The following is a 9,388-nucleotide window of genomic DNA, read 5'->3' as shown; positions in this document are numbered from 1 at the left end:
AAAAAAAAAAAAAAAAAAAAAAGAAAGAATGAAAAATGAAAATACTACATATGCTTTCTAAGCCTACCTCCATTGAACTGATAGTCGAAAGCAGAGATCTTAGATAAACCCTGTGTTCTAAATTAGTATTGGTTGACTGGCTGTACCTTTGAATCAGTGTATTATATTTCACTTTCCAAAAAACAGCTGCATTTTAATAAGAGCCTTTTATGTTAGCGTATTCCCCATAGAGACAGAGAGTTAGGCCTGCCAATTGTGTGTGTATTGTTCTGGCATCTATAAGGCTATCTGAAATAAAATCATAGATTTTAGGAACTGCAAGTGACTTTGGACTTTTCAACTGTCATCTAGGGAGCTTATTTGCCATTTCTCATGTGACATCTGCCTGAACAACAAGAAAAATTTCAATCAGACTTTGAAAAATAATAAAGTGTCATTTTAAAAACCAACACTTTATTAAATTGACAACAGGTAAATCATTAAGAATTAACACACAGACTATTTTATTATCTTAGTTTTAAATTGCTTCTTAAAAATGATTCAAGAGTTTTTTTATTTTTTTGTTTTTATTTTTATAGAGATGGTGTTTCTCCCTGTTGGTCAGGCTGGTGGTCTCAAACTTCTAACCTCAGGTGATCCACCCATTTCAACCTCCCAAAGTGGTAGGATTACAGGCATGAGCCACTGTGCCTGGCCAAGAGTTTTGTTTTTATTTATTTATTTATTTATCTTGAGACCGTGTCTCATTCTGTTGCCCAGGCTGGAGTGCAATGGCATCATCTTGGCTCACTGCAGCCTCTGCCTCCCAGGTTCAAGATATTCTCTTGCCTCAGCCTCCTAAGTAGCTGGGATTACAGGCATACGCCACCATGCCTGGCTAATTTTTGTATTTTTACTAGAGACAGGGTTTCCCTATGTTAGTCAGGCTGGTCTTGAACTCCTGACCTCAGGTGATCCACCCGCCTTGGCCTCCCAAAGTGCTGGGATTTCAAGTGTGAACCACCCTTCGGGCAAGAGTTCTGTTTTTAATTAATGTATTGTTTTTTAATCTCTGTTTGTTTGTTTTTCCTGTACTATTAAACACAAACTTCCTGGACCACAGGGAAGACTATAGGGGATTTAGGGGAATAAAGAAGGGAGCGTAAAAGATGAATGAACTGCTCCAGCAGGAGAGGACTTGGGGGTAACCGGGGCTAGTGGGTACCAGCCTGCAATGCATTGGAAGCACTCAGGGAGTTTTTGGAAATGCAGAGTCTCAAGTCCTACTACTAAGATTTTTTTTTTTTTAGATGGAATTTCACTCTTGTTGCCCAGTCTGGAGTACAATAATGCGATCTTGGCTCACCGCAAACTCCACCTCCCGGATTCAAGAGATTCTCCTATCTCAGCCTCCCAAGTAGCTTGAGATTACAGACACCCACAACCATGCCAGGCTAATTTTGTATTTTTAGTGGAGATGGGGTTTCTCCATGTTGGTGAGGCTGGTCTCAAACTCCTGACCTCAAGTGATCTGCCCGCCTTGGCCTCCCAAAGTGCTGGGATTACAGGCGTGAGCCACCGCGTACGGCAAGTCCTACTACGGAGATTTAGATTCAAAAGTTGTAAGTCGTGACCCAGGAACATATATTAAATTTCTCTGGTAATTCTGATGATCATCTGACCCGTTGCATCTCCATTCAGTTCAGTTCTTCTATTCTACACGGCAAATGACCAGAAGTGGTTTTCACAAAATTAATTAGTAATCAGAATTGAGGTTGGAATCCAAGGATCCGTATCCCATGGATTCCCTTATCCATGTTCCTTCAACATTACCATATTCAAGGAAGAGAGGAATGAGGGGCCCATAGGCTGAACAGTGAGAAATACAGAGGGCCTAGCTACGTGCCTTTACCTTGAATAGCCCTGATATCCTATTCTGAAGAATCTGACTCAGCAGTTCCATTGGGGTATTTATGACAGCGAAAGTTAGAAAAAACTTAATTGACCAACAATAGGCTACTGGATATATAAATTATAGTACATAGTTATGGTACAAGGGACTAATACGTGGGCTTTAACAATGAGCTTTATGCCTACCCTCACTTCCCCGGTGTGTGATTTTGAGGCTACTATCTTAAGAGTAAAACGAGTTTGGCTTGGCTACGTGTTCTTTTTTTGTTTGTTTGTTTGTTTGTTTTTGTTTTTGTTTTTGAGACGGAGTTTCGCTCTTGTTACCCAGGCTGGAGCGCAATGGCGCGATCTCGGCTCACCGCAACCTCCGCCTCCTGGGTTCAGGCAATTCTCCTGCCTCAGCCTCCTGAGTAGCTGGGATTACAGGCATGCGCCACCATGCCCAGCTAATTTTTTGTATTTTTAGTAGAGTCGGGCTTTCACCATGTTGACCAGGATGGTCTTGATCTCTTGACCTCATGATCCACCCGCCTCGGCCTCCCAAAGTGCTGGGATTACAGGTGTGAGCCACCGCGCCTGGCGGCTACGTGTTCTATCATCACTGTTCTACCAAGGTATGTATTTCAATGCGGAGTGAGAATTTATCTGTGTAGCCTCCATGGAGTTTTATTTGCATTATCTACGTGTGTGTGATTTAGACCTTTAACAATTATTCATCTATATAAAAGTATATAGATGTGTACTTTTAGCATGAAAATATAGTCACAATGCACATACACACAGAGACAAAAATTCTGAAGTATATAGTACCTGAAAATATTGACAGTGGCCAGGTGTGGTGGCGTGTGCCTGTCGTCCCAGCTACTCGGGAGGCTGAGGCTGGAGGATCTCTTGAGCCCAGGAGGTCTGGGCTGTAGTGCGCTATGCCTATCGGGTGTCCGCACTAAGTTTGGCATCAATATGGTGACCTCCCGGGAGCAAGGGACCACCAGGTTGCCTAAGGAGGGGTGAACCAGCCCAGGTCGGAAATGGAGCAGGTCAAAACTCCCATGCTGATCAGTAGTGGGATCGTGCCTGTGAATAGCCACTGCACTCCAGCCTGGGCAACATAGCGAGACCCCGTCTCTAAATAAAAAAAAATGATAATAAATAATAATAATAATAAAAAAATTGACAGTGGGCTTCTCTGGGTAATTGAGATCATAGGAATTTTTTCAAAAGTTTACTAATCATATTTCACATATTTTTCAAAACATATAATCAACACATACACGAAACGCATTCACATATAAAACCAGAGGTATTTATGGTTTTGGAAATTGGTTATTCATTGATTCTTTGTTGAACCAAATACCAATCCAAACAAGAATAAAGATGATAAGAAGTTACAGGTCTTTTCCTTTGTCTGCTTTTCTGTGGGCTCTTCAGGATTTCATAAAACTGAAATAAAATTATGCACCATGTCTATATTTGAATTGATTGTATATTTGTTGAATGTCTGTGCTTACGTGAAGACTCTTCCTAGCATAAAAATGTGCGTATCATAATAAATGTTCATTTTTCTTTCCCTTGGGGATTTGATTAGTGGTTTAGGAGGACATGGTACAGAGGGCTACAATAATAAAAAAGTAGACCAGTGTTTTGTAAGAAGCAAGGAGTGAGTTCTGTAATTGACCCAATATTAGATCTACAGCTTTCCCAAAGACATTGCTGCCTACTGCGTTTATTAATAATTTAGCTATAGTGGTACACAAAGGAAGTGGTTTCTGTTTACTGAGAAAATATTGAAACCTCCATTGAAGATAAGGTTATACAGTCTAGCAATAAAAATGTATGCGTGTGCAATATATTACTGTATTTTCTGAGTTGACGGCAGCTCTAGTAAGTCAAAGGTGGTTATTTCTTCTATGAGACAGGCTTGTGATGGAAAGAACATTTCCTGATTTTATGATTCTAATCTTGTCTCTGCTACTGACTTGTTATGTGATCTTGGGTAACAGCTATATTTAAAGTTCAGGGTTCAAAACAATCTGGCCCTCTCTATAGACAGTGCATTTAGATATGTGCGTATCTCTACAAGTTTAAGTACATGTGTATATATGCGATATTTAGCCACAAGCGAAATATACAAAGTTCTTATAATATATTCATCTACTGGCTGGGCACAGTGGCTCATGCCTCTAATCCCAACATTTTGGGAGTGGATGGATCACAAGTTCAGGAGTTTGAGACCAGCCTGGCCAACATGGCGAAACCCCATCTTTACTAAAAATACAAAAATTGCCTGGGTGTGGTGGCAGGCACCTGTAATCCCAGCTACTCAGGAGGCTGAGGCAGGAGAATTGTTTGAACCCGTGGGGGCAGAGGTTACGGTGAGCCAAGAATGCACCACTGCACTCCAGCCTGGGTGACAGAGCAAAACTCTGTCTCAAATATATATATATACGTGTGTGTGTATATATGTGGGAGTATACGTACACATGCATTCATATACTAAGAATTTCAGAGTCCATGATCTAGATGTCATTTTTTTTTAATATTTTTTTTTTTGCCGGGCGCGGTGGCTCAAGCCTGTAATCCCAGCACTTTGGGAGGCCAAGGCGGGTGGATCACGAGGTCAAAAGATCGAGACCATCCTGGTCAACATGGTGAAACCCCGTCTCTACTAAAAATACAAAACATTAGCTGGGCATGGTGGCGCGTGCCTGTAATCCCAGCTACTCAGGAGGCTGAGGCAGGAGAATTGCCTGAACCCAGGAGGCGGAGGTTGCGGTGAGCCGAGATTGCGCCATTGCACTCCAGCCTGGGTAACAAGAGCGAAACTCTGTCTCAAAAAAAAAAAAAAAATTTTTTTTTTTTTAAAGACAGGGTTTCACCATGTTGGTCAGGCTGGTCTTGAACTCCCGACCTCAGGTGATCCGCCCGCCTTGGCCTCCAAAGTGCTTGGATTACAGGCGTGAGCCAGTACGCCCGGCCTAGATGTCATTTTTTTAAAGATCAACTAAAAATAGAATATCTCATTAAGTCAGAGCCCTGGAACATTAAAAGCTGAACATTAAAAATATAGGGCTGGGCTGGGCAAAGTGGCTCACACCTGTAATCCCAGCACTTTGGGAGGCCGAGGCGGGAGGATCACCTGAGGTCAGGAATTTGAGATCAACCTGGTCAACATGGTGAAACCCTGTCTCTACTAAAAAATAAAAAAATCGGGGCCGGGCACGGTGGCTCACGCCTGTAATCCCAGCGCTTTGGGAGGCTGAGGCAGGTGGATCACGAGGTCAAGAGATCGAGACCATTCTGGTCAACATGGTGAAACCCCGTCTCTACTAAAAATACAAAAAATTAGCTGGGCATGGTGGCGCGTGCCTGTAATCCCAGCTACTCAGGAGGCTGAGGCAGGAGAATTGCCTGAACCCAGGAGGCGGAGGTTGCGGTGAGCCAAGATCGTGCCAGTGCACTCCAGCCTGGGTAACAAGAGCGAAACTCCGTTTCAAAAATAAATAAATAAATAAATAAAATTTAAAAATCAGCTGCGTATGGCAGCGGGTGCCTGTAATCCCAGCTACTCCGGAGGCTGAGGCAGAATTGCTTGAACCCGAGATGCGGAGTTTGCAGTGAGTCGAAATTGCACCATTGCACTCCAGCCTGGCGACAAGAGTGAAACTCTGTCTCAAAAAAAAAAAAAATTAAAATATATAGACGTTGCATTGCAGCAGCTTTGAAGAAAGAAAAAAAGAAATATATATAGGGATGAAGTCTGGGCACAGTCTCATGCCTGTAGTTCCAGAGCTTTGAGAGGCCGAGACAGGCAGATCACCTGAGGTCAGAAGTTCGAGACCATCCTGGCCAACACGGTGAAACCCCATCTCTACTAAAAATACAAAAATTAGCCTGGCGTGGTTATGCGTGCCTATAGTCCCAGCTACTTGGGAGGCTGAGGCAGGAGAATCGCTTGAACCCAGGGAGCAAGTGTTGCAGTGAGCCGAGATGGCACCACTGCACTACAGGCTCAGCATATGTATGTGTGTGTGTGTGTGTGTGTGTGTGTGTGTGTGTATTTTATGTGTGTATTTTATATGTGTATATATACACATATATATATAGAGAGAGAGAGAGGGAGAGAAAGGAATGACAACACAATGTGCTTTTTTTTTTTTTTTGAGATGGAGTTTCGCTCTTGTTACCCAGGCTGGAGTGCAATGGCACATTCTTGGTTCACCGCAACCTCTGCCTCCTGGGTTCAAGCGATTCTCCTCCCTCAGCCTCCCAAGTAGCTGGGATTACAGGCATGTGCCACCACGTCCAGCTAATTTTTTGTATTTTTAGTAGAGACGGGGTTTCACCATGTTGGCCAGGATGGTCTCGATGTCTTAACCTCATGATCCACACGCCTCGGCCTCCCAAAGTGCTGGGATTACAGGCATGAGCCACCGCGCCCGGTCAGGTGCTTTTTATAATACCCGCTCCTTACTGCCTTAGAACTATTTTGCTAGTTTTCTAATGGTGAGGACACCCTACTGAAGCATGAGGCAAATTACTGGGTTGGGAATGTGATGTGGTGACGTTGGCTTTATGTTTCTGGAGTCTAGTTCTGTCTACCCCTCACACACCTGGGTGTATTCTAGTCCCGTGGCCGCAACAGTGGTAGTAACTAGTATTTGTTTAGTGCTTATTGCTTGTCAAGCCCCGTGCTAAATATTTTACATGCATTAACTCCTGTACTTTTAATTGTGTTGATTAGGAAATGAAGCACTGAGATATTAATTGACTTGACTACGTCTACTCAGCCTGTAAGAGGCAAGGCCGGGATTCAAATGTAGGGCATCTGACTCCAAAGCCACACCCTTAGCCATTCCCTGCACAGCCTTCTCTGTGAGATCACTGCCAGTCTGCTCATGGAGCTGGTCTCTGTACTCACATCTCATTCACAGAGCCTCTGGGTTTATGCACAATTAACATCCCTAAATAATGAATAAATGATACTGGTATTTCTCAGATCAATTGCAAGATACGTTGTTAATGGCTTGTTTCAAATGATAAAGGATCAAAGTTTGTAAACTGTCAACTAAAAAGTAAAATAGCAGAATCAACGTTGACTGGGAAATAGAGTCATACTTTATTCATTGGCCTTCTTATGTGGTAAAAAACAAGCAAAATATCTTAGTGGCTTAGCACAAAAGACTTTGTTTCTTTTCTTTTTTTTTTGAGACAGAGAGTCTCGTTCCGTCGCCAGGCGCCAGGCTGGAGTGCAGTGGTGCAATCTCGGCTCACTGCAATTTCCGCCTCCCGGGTTCAAGCAATTTTCCTGCCTCAGCCGCCTGAGTAGCTGGGACTACAGGCGGGTGCCACCACACCCACCTAATTTTTGTATTTTTTAGTAGAGACCATGTTGGCCAGCATGGTCTCGATCTCTTGACCTTGTGATCCACCAGCCTCAGCCTCCCAAAGTGCTGGGATTACAGACGTGAAGAGTTTATTTCTCACTTACACCAAGTCCTCTGAGCAAGTCAGCAGGTCAGCTTGTCCTTACAGTGTCTTGGTACACAGGCACCACTGTCCCAACGCAAGAGCTCAGGAAAGAAGCTGCAAGATCAGGTGGGGCTCTACTCCTCAGCCTGAAATGACATGTCAGTGATGCATTGTTTCCACTCAGAAGTCACTGGCCAGAATGAGTCACAGCTCACTAAGCATGGGATCTGAGACGTGCAGTCTTCCATGTGCCCTAGGAGGAGAGGAGAGCCAGACGTGGGTAAACCCTATGGCGGCTTCTGTAGAGAGAAAGCAGCAGGGCGCGGTGGCTCATGCCTGTAATCCCAGAACTTTGGGAGGCCAAGGCAGGAGAATCACAAGGCTAGGAGTTCAAGACCTGCCTGGCCAATATAGTGAAACCCCGTCTCTACTAAAAATATAAAAATGGCCGGGCGTGGTGGCATACACCTGTAGTCCCAGCTACTTGGGAGGTTGAGGCAGGAGAATTGCTTGAACCTGGGAGGCGGAGGTTGCAGTGAGCCGAGATCAGGCCACTGCACTCCAGCCTGGGCAACAGAGTGATATTCTGTCTCAAAAAAAAAAAAGGCCGGGAGCGATGGTTCATGCCTATATAATCCCAGCGCTTTGGTAGGCCGTGGTGGGCAGATCATGAGGTCAAGAGATTGAGACTATCCTGGTCAACATGGTGAAACCCCGTCTCTACTAAAAATACAAAAATTAGCTGGGCATGGTGATGCACGCCTGTAGTCCCACATACTTGGGAGGCTGAGGCAGGAGAATTGCTTGAACCCAGGAGGCAGAGGTTGCAGTGAACCGAGATCACGCCATTGCATTGCACTCCATCCAGCCTGGGTAACAAGAGCGAAACTCTGTCTGAAAAATAAAATAAAATAAGATAAAAAAGAGAAAGCAATGAATATTTCATAGGTGCTGGGGTTATTCATAACGTTAGAAAGGCCTATTGAAGTGTGTCACACACTGACCAATGACTTCACAGTAGGAGAGAAAGAGAGAAGAGAGGACGGATAATTTAAAGTGTGCAGGGAAGGCTGGGTGCAGTGGCTCATGCCTGTAATCTCAGCACTTTGGGAGACTGAGATGGGTGGATCGCTTGAGGTCAGGAGTTCAAGACCAGCCTGGCCAACATGGTGAAACCCTGTCTCTACTAAAAACACAAAAATTAGCCAGGTGTGGTGACGTGTGCCTGTAATTCCAGCTACTTGGAAGGCTGAGGCAGGAGAATCGCTGGAACTCAGGAGTTAGAGGTTGCAGTGAGCTGAGATCATGCCACTGCACTCCAGGCTGGGCTACACAGTGACACTGTGTCTCAAAAAAAAAAAAAAACACTGTGTCTAAAAAAAAAAAAAAAAGTGCAGGGAAAAATTTACCATACCACATTTCTGCTCATGAGCTAGAGAACTTACAGTTTGTCATACACACATACAGAATAAAGAAAATTACCTCATCATGTACAAACATAACATTTTAAACGGGTAAAGAGCCAAATATAAAAAGAAACCTGGCCAGGCGCAGTGGCTAACACCTGTAATCCTAGCACTTTGGGAGGCTGAGGTGGGTGGATCACCTAAGGTCAGGAGTTCAAAACCAGCCTGGCCATGATGGTGAAACCTCAACTTTAAAAAAAAAAGTGGGGGAGGAATCTACAAAAGTATTTTTCAACACACAGAAAAGCATGATTATTACCTTAGGCTAGGGAAGCCCATGTTAAGCAATACAAAGTATAAAATCTATAGAGAAAAAAGAGTGATTTTTTAACTGCATGAAAATTAAAGCTTCTCTTTGACAGAAGACACCACAAAGGTGAAAGACAATTGATATACTGAGAGAATATGTTTACAACTTTTTCTTTTCTTTTTTTTTTTTTTTTTTTTTTTTTTTTTTTTTTTTTTTTTTTTTTTTTTTTTTTTTTTTTTGAGATGGAGTTTCGCTTTTGTTGCCCAGGCTGGAGTGCAATGGCGCAATCTCGGCTCACCGCAACCTCCGCCTC

The 9,388-nt window shown here is 43.6% G+C and overlaps 1 long non-coding RNA gene across 1 annotated transcript in view; it reads left to right on the top strand.

Moving 5' to 3' along the window:
* Positions 1 to 2,830: 2,830 nt before the first annotated feature.
* Positions 2,831 to 9,388, top strand: part of LOC108283980 — an 11,636-nt gene continuing 5,078 nt past the window's right edge. The window contains exon 1 of the long non-coding RNA XR_001817037.1: positions 2,831 to 2,882. This is a non-coding gene — a long non-coding RNA (uncharacterized LOC108283980). The remainder of the gene's footprint in view (positions 2,883 to 9,388) is intronic.

This window comes from Cebus imitator, unplaced genomic scaffold (genome assembly GCF_001604975.1).
Source record: "Cebus imitator isolate Cc_AM_T3 unplaced genomic scaffold, Cebus_imitator-1.0 Scaffold266, whole genome shotgun sequence".
Lineage (NCBI taxonomy): Eukaryota > Metazoa > Chordata > Mammalia > Primates > Cebidae > Cebus > Cebus imitator.
Note: the sequence above shows the minus strand (reverse complement) of the source record. Positions and strands in the feature narration are given on the sequence as shown.